This window comes from Serinus canaria, chromosome 13, assembly GCF_022539315.1.
Source record: "Serinus canaria isolate serCan28SL12 chromosome 13, serCan2020, whole genome shotgun sequence".
In the NCBI taxonomy this organism is placed as follows: Eukaryota; Metazoa; Chordata; class Aves; order Passeriformes; family Fringillidae; genus Serinus; species Serinus canaria.
The window spans coordinates 9,559,204-9,574,239 of NC_066327.1; positions in this window are offsets into that span (position 1 = coordinate 9,559,204).

The window sequence follows — 15,036 nt, forward strand, 5'->3', positions numbered from 1 at the left end:
ATGGCACTGAGGGAAAAGGAGGGCAGAGGGGCTGGGGAGTTCTTGCCCATCAGCTGCTGCCTGCACTGCTCTACAAATACCTGCATTGGAAGGAAAATAAGTGGAGAAAAAGGAACATGGATATGGAGCAAAGCAGATGCAGGACATCAGGAAGGACTGTGTTCTTCAGACAGGAAGGTCTAATGAAACAAGGGAAACAGCATCATTGCTTCAAACTGCTCTGCTTGCAGAAGGCGTCCTCATCTCTCATTAGCACAATCTAGACTTCTGTTGTGGGAAATAGCAGAATAATTCCCTCTTTATCTCCTCCAACTGTCTCCTGTCTCGTGTTAGGATGCACCCAGCCCAGTAGCAATTGTTTGCAATGATCTTTGCTGCCACACACTTGGCACCAGCAGCAAGTGGGAGAGTGAGCACTGGCCAGCTGGGAGAGGTCCCCAGCTCTGCTCTGCCTAGGGAGCACGAAGGCAAGCAATAAAGATCTGCCTCTTGCTCTCCTGCCACTCTTCCCTTGCTGTTATGGTCCCAGGAGTGGAGGATGTCCCTTGGGCAGAATCTGGGGCTGGTGCTGCTCTCTGCACACTCACCAGCAGCATCTCTGAGGGGGCCAGGCTGCATCTGGGAGCCCTGCCAGGCTTGGGGAGGAGGGGATAGACATCACCTCACTTTACACCCTCACACAGGTGCCAGGCTGGTGCCCTGGGGGTGTTGGACTGGAGTTGGTGATCAGGAGGGTCCCTCCCACAGGTAACTGTGCTTGGCACTTTGATAACATCCCCCTCCTAAGCACTTGAGCCTCTGTGCTAAGAGGTGTTTGAACAGCTGGGTGTGAGCATTGGCACCCTGCTGCAAGGCTGCCAAAGGAGCAGAAGATTAGAGCAAAGGGCATTTCTAGGCTTATGGATATGTTTTACATCAATTCACCATCAGATGGAGCAGTTTTGGAAGCAAAGACCAGAACTGTTCCACTTGCACTCTGCCTGAGGCCAGGATAAGCAGTGCTATAGCATCCTGCTGTCAGATCAGTGAATCTTCAATTATTTGAGAACCTTTATCTGTGGGGTAAAACAGTGGGCTCACAAGTGTCTGCTGTCAGTGTCAGTACTCACTCTCTTGGGAAGTGCAAGAGGAAGCTTTCAGTTTCTTCTTGAAAAAAATAGGAATTCAGCCTGGAGCACTGAGTGCTGTGTGAGTGTGGGGCTGGCAGTGACTGCACCTCGTGGGGAGCTGGGTCTGCAGGAAGGAAAATGGGAGAGGCTGTGCTGGGTCATGGCAACTGCAACAGCTTTGGGCAGGTACAGAAACTGTGCAGTGGTGTTTCAGGTGAGGGGTTAAAGCAGGTGAGTGAGCAGGACAGTGAGGCTTTTCTGTGCCTCAAACACAGACCTGTCCTGTCTCACCTGTGACATTGCCCTGATTTTGCTCCTGTGGACATTGGTTCACTTGAGCCAGGCTGTGCTGCTTTGCTCCAAGAGCAATAATCAGCTCTTTGGGGCAGATATTCAAGCTGTGTTCCAGAACATCACTTAGTACTTACTTTGACACTGCAAGAGTAGTACATAAATAAGTGCCTCTATATTTAGGCATTGGTCCATCAAGGGAGGTTTGCTGGAATGGGGTATCTGAGCTGTGTGAAGTGCACAGTGAGGTGGGGATAAATTCTGACTGAAGCAGTGAAGAGGAATAAAAAGCCTGGATTTTGAGAGACTGAAAAAATCCCTTTGCCTCTGGAGACCTCTGGGGAGAAGAGAAAAAGAATATTTTTCCTTCCAACTGTGTAACTCCAGTTCTAGCAAGGCACAGGCTGTTGACTTCATGCTGTCTCCATTAGCATCTCGAGTGCTTCCCAGAAATACACCTGCTGACTCCTGAATAAGAGGAGTTAAATGAGGTACATTAAAGCCACGTTTCCTTGCCATGAATTTCCAGGAGCTCAATAATGCTGTTTTGGCAAGTTAATCTGGCTGTCTTTGTAGTGATGTCTTTAAAGGGCCATTAAAACCTCCTGGTTTTTTTCTAAACAAAAGACTGAACCAAAGATTTTTGTGAATAATGACCTGAGTTAAAAGACTTGGTAAACCTGCTGTTGCATCAGGTAGTACATCATCATCTTTATGATGCTGGAACAAACATCCTGATGATGCCTCAGTGTGGGACAGCACCTAATTTTCTGGAGTTTCCCCAGGCATTCCCTGTCCTCAGCAGCTCTCCTGCCCAAGGTGTGCCCCATCACCGCAGGCATTTCAGATTTGACATCACTTCTTGGTGACAAACAGTTGTAGGTGCTAGGGGTTAAATCCTACCCAGCTCTGAGCACTCATCAGGAATGAGGATCTTTTTAAAGTGAGCTGGAATCCTCTCCCTCCTCCTTGCAAAGGCTGCTGCAGCTGGGATGCAGACAGGGAAAGATGAACCAGCCCAGGCAGCACAAGGAGATGACAACCTCCCTCGCATCGGCAGCCCTGCCCCCCCGCAAATCCACTCCGTTGTTTTTGGCCAGTAAATGAAAGCCAAGCTGAGGCCTTGATCCAAAACTTGGTCCCAGGCTGTGTGGGAGAGTTTGTATACCAACCTACAAAGGACAGACTGTTTTGTTTGCAAGGTTTTTTTGGTGGGTGGTTGATTCCCCTCCTTCCCCCCAGTCAATTCATTTTAGGTTTCACAAACAATATTAAGCCAATAACGCCTGTGCCAACAAATTGTGATTCTAATCCTGCTTCCTGATACTTGCAATCCTGACTGTTTGTCTGGGTGAGGAATTTGTGTCAGTTGGCTTCTTCTCTGCCTCCCAAATAACTCTCCCACTGTTGGGAACCCCTCTGCCCAGGCAGGCTGGGAACAGCTCTTCTGCTCCAGCTGCCAGTGCCAGTGGTGCTCCAGCTCCTCTGTGGAATTAGCAATCACCCTGCAGGGATACCCATCTCTGCCCTGTCTGCTGGGGAGAGGGGCTAAGGACATACAGACATAGATACTGGGATGAGAGTTTGGGTTTAGCATGAGGGGAAATAATGGGAAGGCCACTGCACACGACAACTGGTTAATTTTCAAGCGCCCTGTAGCTATTTTAGTTACAGTCTCTTTTAAGGAGATCAACACTGAGGGCAAATTCCTTCCCAGATAAATCATGCTCATTCCACATGCACGAGAAAGTGGGGAATTTTGTTTTTCAAGTGGCTGCTTTGCATGTTTCCCTGGCTGGCAGCTCGTGTGCCAGTGCCAGGGCTGGGTTCACTGGGAGCGAGGGCTGTCGCTCTGGGGGCGGAGGGGAGTTTCAGCCTCACGTGATGCTCATGGGATAACTCCCTAAGATAACACTCTGAAAAAGCACAGGATTCTTTTAAAAATCCTTTTAGAGAAGGTGTCACCCCTCTGCTCTTAATAATCTTTTGAGCCTTGGAATAAGATGGTTTTTTGTTTAGAAAGGAAGGGGAAGAACAACTTTAGGGCACAAGCTGCTTTTCCTTTGCCCTGACAGACTCATTCACATCCTAAACCTTGGGCAGCTGCAGCCCCTGCACTCCCTGCATGCCCTTTGGATGCCCCAGCCCTTTGGATGCCCTGGGCAAGGCTGGCAGCCAACAGCAACACGGGTGCTGTGGCCACCTCCCTGCACAGGACCCAGCTGTTTCCCAGGGCACTTCTGGCCTGAGCTTTGCTGTTCACCTGACCCCGCTCACAAGGCACAGCAGTGGCTGCACAAGATCCCACAGGAGATCCATGGAGGCTGGGAGTGCTGCAGTGGTGAGGACAGAGGATGCAGATGCCTGCAGCTCCTTGCTGGGGCTCTGAGCATCACCTCTTTGTGCTTGGTAATGACAGGTGAGGAAAAGCTTTAGTCTTTGCTGCCTCCTTAGAGCTCCAAAATTTCACTGCAAATACCTTGGTGTGGGAGAGGAATGGAGGACCTGAAATGTGGTGACCTGACCTTTCCTATTCCTACAGGCAGCTGCAGCTGAGTGTGGAGGTTTCTTTCTCTCCCATCTGTAAGCTGTGTGCACAGAAAACAATGAATTCCCAATTGCACACACAGAGGAAGCTCCATGCCTTCCACCAGGACCATTCATGGAGATAATTCCTCTGGAGATACTCACCAACACCATGAACGTAAACACCACCAATATTTGTCTATTTTATCTAGTGAGATTTATCTGTCTTTTTTTCATGGCTGAGCTGTGTGTCAGCTCTAACTCAGTTGTAAACATGGCTTAAATTTTCCACGTCTGTTACTCTGAATGCAGAAGAATGAAGATGTTTTTGCTAACTCCCTTTAATGCTAAAAGAATTAAGATGTTTTAGTTGTCAGAAACAATGCTGGTAATTTCCATGTGGTCTGCACAGCTTTGTACTGTATGAGGAGGCCAATATTGCCTTTGGATGCTTCTAAAACTCTCTGCATTTTGTATTTGGTTTATAAAATTATGGCAGGCACTGTGAAGGTGACTTCAGTAAATCACTTGGTCTGTTACACTGGCCCAAAGTTAATCTGAGTCTCTAGCCAAAGCAATGGATTTGGCACATATTAAAATCCAGAGGTTTTCTTACATTTGCATAAACAGCTCTAGATTTGAGGGTTAAACTGAATTTGTCTTTGGAGGAGGCCAAAATACGTGGCTTGGGGGGGATTTCCCCCCTTCCCATGTGTCTCAGGAACCCTTGTGCTTTGTGTGAGTTTTTAATTCTACATGAATGACCACCAGCTGAAATGTTCTGCTCCTTGCTGTGGATAACAACATCTCTAAGAGGAAATGCTGCAGAATTGTTCCTTCATTTTTCAGTAGCTCCTGACCTTAAGCCAGGCCTTGTTTCTGAAGCTGGCTCCTTTCTTACCAAGAAGCTGAACTTACAGGCAAACTCAACCAGGCCAAATGAACTTAGGGCTCCTGGGCTGAATTCTGCCTCTTGACTCTGTCACTTGGTTCATTGATGCTTGCTGGAAATGCACTTTCCATGAGTTCTTCTGACTCATGAAAGGGCTCTGATTTCCTGATGTGTGTTGTGCACATTAAACTTCACAAGCAGATCCTGCTTTGGGCAGCATCTGCTTTTCCCAGTCCCAGCCCTGCTGCAGCCCTGGTATTGTTTTACATGAATCTGAAGGCCATGTGTGTTTGTCCCCTCCACGGATAATGTCATTTCTGTTAAGAACCATCATGTGCTTTTTGTTTTGATCCTTTTCCCATGTGCTTGGGATGTACTTGGGGTCATCTTCACTGCAGGCTGAAGATCACTTACAAGGCATTGAATATTTATTTGCTGGATTTACAAGAAAGGTATTGACTGCAGTTACAATGATTAGTTATTAGTCTGTGTCACAAGATTTGATGATAAACTCTTTTCTTTTCTGGCTCTTATTGCTGTGAATTTCCTTTGTCCAGAGCAATACGATGTTCCGAGATAAATATAGGGCTTTTGTTTCTGTTTCACTTAGCAAGTCTGAAAATTTTATTTCCACATGTTCATAGACTGGCCTTTGATTTTCTTTTAGATTGCGTTTTTTGTTGGTTTTGGTTGTTTTGGTTTTTTTTTTTTCTCCTTGAGTTTCAGTCTGAAGGTTTCCCTTTACTCATGTTTCAAATACCCACATGGATTCAATACCTTGCATGGAACTGCCAATAGTGCTCTTTTCCCACAGATATTTACTCAAAAAATAAGGATTTGGTGAATACTCTTTTTCACTGTGTGTGAGGATGTGCAGACTGTGATGGGGAGGCACAGACTAAACCTACTGAGAATACTGAAGTGGGCTGGTTATGGGGAGATGCTTTTAGGGTAATGATGCTTCCCATACCCCACCCACACACATGATGTCTGTCAGTAAGGCTGCATGAAAAATATTCCCAGTGACAGGTCACACCAGAGATGTAACTGGTGTCAGCTGAGCTCTCTCAAGAGAAGTCAGAAATGCTGTGGTTTATCAGAAGTAGAGATACAAAATAAAAATCTTTATCTGAGTGTCTAATTGGAATTGCTGGGGTAATCACTGAACAAACTGCTGCATGGGCTGTGGAGGCAAACCCAGGGTGACACTTTCAATATGTCTTTCTGAAAATCTCCTTAGACCCCATCTGTTGCTATCAGTGCTTTTAAAAACCTTAAAAATCAAATTCTATAAAAACAGTTCTTACTGTTGTCTGAACTTTTCCATGCTCTTGAAAACCTTCCTGTGTATCATGGAGCCAAATGCTCTGTTGAAGTGCAAGTCTGTTCAGAATTCAGTTCAAAAGGGGCTGGGAGGAATTCCTGATATTGCAAACCAGGCAGTTCTGGAGGCCAATCACAGCCCCTCCATTGCTGCACGAGCCTGGGCAGAGCCCAGGGGTGGCAAATTGGTGACACAAAGCATTGGGTTAGCCACAGCCTGATGGGGAATCCAGTGAGATGTCCTGGAGGATTGCACTAGATAGGATGTTCTCCAAACATGGCAAGGAAAGAACAGCTAAAACAACAGAGAATTCAATGCATGCCTTAATTTAACCATGCCTTAGCAACCCTAGCTATGTATTTTCATGACAACTCCATCCATATTTTGAGAACAATCACTCCCAGCCATTAAACTATCAACTATGTACTCAGTGTAACAAAATAATTCATAAACTGATGGACTAAGTGCCAGGAAGGGATGTGATCAAGCAGTCTCATGATACTCCAGAGAAATACTGTCTTGTTCCAATGTGCATTTGAGTTTATTTTTTGTTAAAAATAGATGGAGATGAACATAAACTGAACACTGTGAATGTCTGAGATAACTTACAATGAAATGCTGGGGGGGGCTGAGATTGCAGCACCAAAGGAAAAACATTGTGAGATCTTACACTTAGATACTAAGGTACAACCTGTGGGCTCAGCATTATTCTAGGCTTTGCTCTCCATATTTCAGTGACTTTGGGCAAATGAGAGCTGACCTTAGGAGTTCTCCATCCCACTGCCCCCTCAGGAGCCCTCTGCAGGGGTTGGATACTCTCAGGTGCAGCACTCTGACAATGTTTCTTCCTCACAGGACCAGAATGAAGCAGCAATGCCTGGGGCTCCTTAAGGGAAGGGTTTGTCACTGGCTTCTGTGCCCAGAAAGCTTGGGACCACCCAGTGAGGGCACACAGGTCTCTGTGATCCTGTGGCTTGGGCATTTTCATGGTTAACAAGGATAAATATGACTTGATTTCTGAGGGATTTCCTAAATATTTCTTTGGTAGTCTTTACTCCAACTGAATCTCCTAAATTTTTCCAGGGCATTAATTTCTCCTTGTTGATAATTCCCTGGGAGTTTGGCTATGCAGAATGAGATCACTGTGTGCTTTGCACCCCAAAACAAAAGAGGTCTGGTGCAAACGGGGGCCACACTGGGGCACCCCAATGTCTCATCAGCCACAAGCCTGTGCCACGGTGGCCAGCCCAGCCCCACCTCCACGGCCAAGCATTCCTGCCTGTAATCCAGGGTGAGACTAACCACCAGATGTCTGACCTCCTCACCCTCCTGGCAACACTAAATGTCCTTTCCTGTAAAGTTCTGCAGGGTTTTATTTTCCTTTCTTTCCCCAGTCTCCAACTGCTGGTTATTATCATTATTAAGCATAAATGGCCTCTTTCACACTCTGCAAGGCGAGTGCTCCTGTGAATGAAGGCTAACTAGCGTGAAAGGGTTTGCATGGTGATCCTGCACAGGACTCAGAGAGCGCCTTGTAACTAAATTAATAAGAGAAAGGAACATTATGAACACATCCCCTTTCATAAGGGAGGGGATTTTCCCATAGGCTTGGATCAAGAATGTATCCCATACTTTTGCAAATGAAAAAAAAGTCCAAAGTGAAGCCTTTTCCTTGGAATAAGGAAGTTATCTGAAGGGCAGCTAGGAAGAAGGTTTCAAAAACGGATTAGTGGGAAAGTATTAAGATAATACTCCAGCTCCCAGCCCAAATGAACAGTTGTTTTTCAGTGGTAAGTGCTATTGCCTAAAAAAAATATGGCAAAAGGCATCCATCTACAGAACCTGGCAAGGAAAAAAAAAAGTATCTCTTTGCCATGAAACAGATGAGTATTGTCCTTGCACTGCACATTTAATTTATCATCCATCACATCTATGCACCAAGGGCAATCTGAATGCAAATGTTGCTTTTATTTGCATGAAGGGCTGAAAATAGCTGGATGCAGGTTACAGTTACGGGCATGTAGATATCAAACCTCCCCTACCCTCATCCTGTTACAATTAATGGGCTGTGTTCCTACCCTATGCCCTCAAATATCACAAACTAAGCAGAGTCAAGCAGGATCATTACAAGGAAAGAAGAGCTCTGAAGATTCCTCCTGCATTGGCAGCACAGGTCACTCTGAGCTGGCGTTGTCCTGATTCCCAGCACTGCCCTGTGACAGGCTGCTGCACAGGAAAAACAGAAAATACACAACCTGAGACTGGAATTCAGCAGTCTTACATATTATAGATTGAGATTTTTGTCTGTTCCCTTAATTATGATTTGGTGCACAGCTCCTGCATCATGGTATTACCTTGGTAAGGCCAGGCTGATCCATTTCTACACCAAAATGCTGCAGAGTTCATCCCTGAAAGAGCTGATTAGCTCCTCTCTAGAGGGAGCCCCCTCTAGGATTACACACAACCATCCCTTCCCCCCTGAACACAGGGGTGAGCTGTGACCCTCACAGGTGAAGAGGAAGGAGCACATATTTTTCCAAGAGGAATTGAGAATATAAGGGGAAATGCATTCCATGGAACTATCAAATACAGCATTCCATGGTCACAGGTAGGTTCAAACCAACCTCACAGGTCTGTAAGATGCACAAAATTGAGGCCCAGAAAGCCCCCAGCCTGAGCTGCTGCACACTGCAGAGTGCAGGGATTTCCCAGGGCTGCCAAAAGTCCCAGTTCCTGGGTGTGCCTCATCCACCGTTTCAAAACCATTTTGCAGAGGTATCAGGACACATCTAAGAAAAGAAAAGTGGACATCATGGTAATTTAGCAAGATTCCCTCCCTTTCACTTTCCTTTGTTAGAGTAGAATGAGATTGGATGGACTGTTGTTTACAGTCCCTTACATTGGACTTTTTCACTGCCAGTGCCACAAATGATGTCATTTGTTTAGCGGGAGACTGACTATTAGAAATGCCAAATGTAATTAGGATCTTTCCTTTCAGCTGGGTCTCACAAACACTGATAGTGAGAAATGGCTCCTACCTTTTGAACTTCCAGACTAGTGGTAGGATCCTTGCCCTGACAGGGCTCTTGGCAAAGGTTTCAACCTCGGGTGAGAAAAGATTTCACACGGGATTTGCAATTCTCCTCTGAATTTGGAAAGTTCATAAGCTTTCAGCTGGGAGTGACATCACTGGAAATAACTCCTCTCCTGGGTGAAGAAAAAAAGCCCTCATTAACCCCTGGAGATTGCAGAGCTGAGGCTCTGCCTGCTTCAGGTCCTCTAAGTCTGGGAGAATGGGGCTGAGCCTGGCCAGATGCTGCCAGCTGGTTTGGAGCCAGCGTACTGGGATCCTACTCCACCCATGACACTTAGAGAGAAACAAAGGGTGCAAAGGGTGTGTTAGGGACAGGAAGAGGCGTGATGCTTGTGACTGTACTCCAGCTATTCTCTACTGTCAGAAGCCCCCTGAGGGAGGAGGTGGGAGGAGGCCAGGGGAGGAAGGCCAGGAGCAGATGGCATTAATTTAGCACGGCCCAAGGCTGCTGCACAATATGCAGAAGCTTGGTCCTTGTTTAGAAACAGCCTAAAAACCTGCAGCCCTGTCCTTGCAGGCTGGCCATTTATCCATCATAGTAGGAGAGGAAACTGGGCATCTGAGCCAGTCCTGAAATTCACCCAGCAAAGCTCCAGCTGACATCAGTTATCATGCTGTGAGCATGCAGTGAAGCTCCAGGGGCCCATCCAGTGCTTGCTGACATCAATGGAAACCTTTCAATGGACTTCAGCAGATTGTGGATCAGGCCCCTGGTTTGTAATTGTAGGGGTACATGGTTCCTTCTCACCAGAGATGGCAAAAGTGTGTACAAGACATCTCTTCACTGGCTCTGGCTGTCCAAGCACCACTCTTGCCCTGATGAGAGGAGTGTGTGACCAGAGTGACACCGCACAGACACTTCTACACTTATGGCACCTGCTTCATTGTGATTTAGTTTCAGCACACTCAGTATGAAGAATGCCACTCGCTGTGGCAGCTGGCACTGCTGAGCTCTGGGTGTCCAGCCCTGCCCTCTCCACTCCCCTTCTTCAGCAAGAGTTTGCTTCTCAACCTGATGTTGACTTAACTGTAAAATTTACAACCAAGAAAACTTTAAAGGTCCATTTCTATATTAGGTCCTATCTGTTCTGGTCACCCAGCAGAGAGCCCAGCCTGTGACTGGGCAGCTTTGTATTGATGTGAAGAAGTTTAACCCAAAAAGTTTTTGCTGCCTATGATCCTTCAGTGCCAGCTCCATGCTCTCCTCAGACTTTTTCCTTCATTTTGCAGAGTCTTCCCACCACCTCTTCCAGGGATTTTTGTGCAGGTTATTTAAGGATAGGGGTACTTGAGTGAAATATGGTGATGAAGCACCTGTGCTTTGACTATACACTATCTTCTGCTCCTGGTTTTAATGTTCTGTACATTCCTGTGTGATTACTTTTTCTGCATTCCCTCTCTTTTATTGAGCTTGCAAATGCAAATCAGTTCTGGGTTTTTTATTAATTTACTTCTAACTGATAAAACATCTGTGAGGCAGGAGGGAGCCTGGAGTCTGGTCTGTGTCCTTTAAGCAGGCACTGCATGCAGCCAGTAATTTTTCCTGCTCTTTACAGTTCCATCCATAACAAATGGATCAGAAAAGAAAAACTGATTTTATTTTGAAAAAATGGGAAAATTGAAAAAATTGAATTTTTCTCAAAATTCTCAGAAAACTGTAAAAAAGAAAAGGGATTTGTTATCAACATTGTGGAACGAAAAAAAAACCAAGTTACTCTTACCTTCATGCTGCTAAATTTACAAAATAGCTTCTGCAAACCCCAGGCACTATATGGACTTCTTAAAAGAGCAGCCTGGTTACATGGTGAAGAACTTCCCCAGAATTTCTCCTTATTTTATGTAAATCTGCCATTATATTTTAGGGACCTCGTTATTGCTTCCTTTGTGTTTTGAGGCTAAAGTTCCCTTCACCTCTTCCATTATAGCAAATCAATGGCAATGCAGCATGAGGATAGATCCAAAATGTTTTACTGCTTTTCTAAAGCTTTCTGGTATTATTTTGGTGCTTCCCTTTAGTTTGGACATCTGTGCCACTGAATCCACATAGCCATTTATTTTAATCTGTTCTGAACCTTTTTCTACTGTGTCAATAGGATAATATCATGTTACCATGCTTAGGTTATATTAGATAATATTGTGTTATTTATTCTTAGGTTATATTCCTAGCCAAAGGTGAAAAAGAATTTTCCCAGTTCAGGTCGTAAGAGGAATAGTGTTAATAAACTTTGTCTTTAGGACTTGTAAATCAGCACAGAACTAGAGAGATTTAGGAAGAGGGTTCTCAGTCTCCTGTTTCTGTGCAGGATGCATAAGTCCAGTTCACTGCCATCTTTTCCAAAGAGTAACGGACTGATTTAAAAACTGTGCCATGCCCCTCTTCCCCCTAGATTCTTGCTTTAGGAGCTGAAGATGAGATGGAAGCTTGTCATTGCATGTAGGTACCTTGGGGGCCACTGTCCCAGCCAGACTGCTGTGCACCAGCTGGGAAGCAGAGCTCTGGTTTCAGTGTGGGGGTTGATCAGACACCACTGATTTCTGGATGTCCATCACAATGTCCCTGTGACTTTGGGCAAGGCACAGCCAGCACAGTCTAATGCACAGTCTCTGCATGCCATGACCCTGCTTTTCACAGCTGCTGGCTACCAGCACCCTGGACCTGTGGCTGCTGAGTGAAATGAAGGAACTCGCACAGAGTTCTTAAACCTGGCCAGGTCTGGATTCGCTACCCACATCCCTGGACAAGCTCCATGCTCCTGATGCTCCTGATACCAACACCGGGGTAGCACCAACGTGAGCAGTCTCATCAGGGCAGCTCTGTCCCTCCCCTGGATGTCACAGGAACTGATGGGGCTGTGTGTGCAGCGAGCTCCTCTCCTTTGCCAGAGGTTAGCTCGAGATGCAGCCGTCGCTTTGTTCCAGGTAGAAAGCTGGTGTAGGACCCACTTCCTGGACACAGGGAGGAAGGAAAGGCTAAGGAAGGAAGATGAACAGCACTCTGAGTCATGATCTAAGTCTCAGCCTGCCTCTGGGAAGCATGTGTCATGCTTAATATGAGTGGGGCTTAGGGCTCAGTGACAACAGATGTTCCAGATTCAAGTATTGTGAAGATATTGCTCTTAGGTTTTCAACTTAGCATTCAATAATTTATATCTAGACTTTTTAAAGGTGAACAACTGGAGGAATATATAATGTTGTGGCTTCTTTAAACAATGTTAACAGTAAGCACAGGTCATGCATAAGGCAAGATAATGAAGGCTGTAGTGCTAATCATGTGTCCTCCTGGTTTGATGCACTGTCAGAGTTGGTTGCTTTGGCCAGCCCCTGAGAACTTCCAAAAGCAAATGCAAAAGGGAGCTGGGTAAGCCAGAAAGAAACTTCTCAGATGGAGAAGACTGCAACCTTTCTGTGACTTGACCTCAACTTGTCTATATACAAAACCCTTTCATTGTCGATGTACTTGTTTTAAAGTGATGAGGAAGAGTCAGAAATACTCTGTACCTTCAGGCTTGAACTGCACTGTGAAAAGCTTTGAGGGGAGGAAAATGCCCCTTCCTCTTCTCCCTGATGATCCATTCTTGAATGTGTCACAGTCCCTTCCAGGCAGGGCCACCTGCTAAGGTGAAATGAACTTCATAAATTTGATATCCTAAAAGGAGATTTGGGTATTTGACTCATCAGAGGTGTTCATTAATAAAAGGCTTGGTGCAGTTATTTAGCTGGATGTGATAATGAGATGAATTCTTACAACAGAGTAAATATGTCAAAGCTGACATTTTCTTGTGTTGGAAACAGAACTTTTGGACAAAAATTTGAAGATTTTTAGTAAAAAGGGTGCTCAGTGGAGTTTTGACACTTATTTGCCCATTGCTCTCTCCACCTATATTCTGACACATTCAGCCTTCAAAGGAAATAAAAGAGATAAAATTGTCACAGTTTGGGAATCAATCAATACCCAGGTGAAAGCAATGAAAATTTTTGAAAACAAGGGTAGCAAAACATTGAACAAAGGTAAAAATTCTTGGCTAACATTTGGCTCTCCAGCCTCAGATGCCTGCAAAAAGTCTGATAACTTTACACAGAGATGTTCTTGTTTATTTCTTCTCTCCAATCTTTCATGGTCATTTAAAAGTTAAAACAGATCCTCCTCCTCCTCTGGACAGTCTAGTACAGTGAAAGCAGCTTGTTACAAAACATGGCTAGGAATGTTTAAATAAAAATATGTAGAATAAAGGAAGGGACTATTCATGATGCATCACTCCTCTGACAGGCTGTGAAGTTATTTCACCCTTCAACACAAGTGCTAAAACATAATGGAATCCCTACTGAGTGTTTTCATGCTTACCAGAACATAAAAAAAATAGCACAACAAAATGCCCAGTGTGCCCCTAACCATTAGCTTGGATGAGTAAGGAGGCCAGGGGAAAACAGTGGCACTGTGGGAAATATTTGTGGCCAGGGAAGGAAACAATAAGTGAAAGTGATAAAAATGGATGATTCCTGCAGAACCACGCACCAGCCAGGCAGCTCTTTGTGCCCTGGGCAAGGGGCACAATCTGGAAGCACAACATCAATGTAGATTATGGGGTTTTCCTCTCTGCTACAATAAAGAATTTTAAAAAGCCAGATTCAGATTTAGAAAAGGCCTTCAGTCAGGAAAGGAGGCCATTTTTTTGGTTACAAAAAAAGCCATTCAGCTTATAAGCAAGACTATGTGTGAGCTACTTGTAATGCACCATTTTGATCTATTCTTTTTGGCTTTTAACTTAGCTGAGAACATGAAATGGGCACAGATGCAGCACTGCAGTGTGCAAAAGTGGGGCACTAAATGGTGCATTAACATAGAGCTGAACTCTGTTGTTGTTAATCAGGCTCTATTCAGAATGAAACAGTGAAGCTTTTGCCTGCATAAAAACATATATGACTTAGCCTTTAATATACAATAATTCATTTAAATTTACTGAATCCACTGAACTTTATGAACTCAGAGTGGTTGCTCAGGTACACATTAATGGTGAACCAGCTGTAAATTATGATTTGCTCCAAAGAAGTTATTAACTCTTACTGCTTTCTTTTTCTCTGATTTGCAGCACAGATTGTGAGTGCTTCTGAAGCCTTGCATGTCATTTGATGTTTAAATGCAAAGAACCTATGAAAAATTGTCCTGAGTTATTATCATTTACAACAAGGAAGTGAAGTTTTATGGAGGTTCCAAAGCCCTTCTGTACTCAGAAGATGGGATGGTTTAACTTTGTTCTCCCTTCACATTGATGTAGCTTCAAAACCACCCAACGGGAAGTGATGGTTATAGTGTTGTAAAACTGGTGGAAATAACAGGATTACTTTTGACTAACCACAGGGTTTTCCATGTCAGGAATTTGAACTGTCTGAAATCATTCTGTCCTCAGACTTTTCTACCTTTTAAAAGAAAGGACTAAACAATATCTTTAGGGCTTATACGCAGATTATACAAAGCCTGTGAAAGTAAGTGGAAAGGACAAAAGGGAGGCAATGGGGAGCAGTCAGCCAGAGGGACCTCTTCAAACCAAATCCAGTATTCCTTCAGCTTAGAAAAGGGTGTTTGTCAGTCAGATAAAGGGCAGGACGTGGGGAAGCCATCCTACTCAGCATTACGCTGTCTGTAAATTTTTGAGCCACCAGCAGCACCAATATGTTGTAATTTGAGAGAAAACCCCTAAGTGCTCATGCCAACTTCTCAAAGTCTCACTTCATTCTCATGCATATGAACTTTCTGCAGCAATGCTGGCCTGGAGGAGGGAAAGCCCACTCTACTTCCACCTCT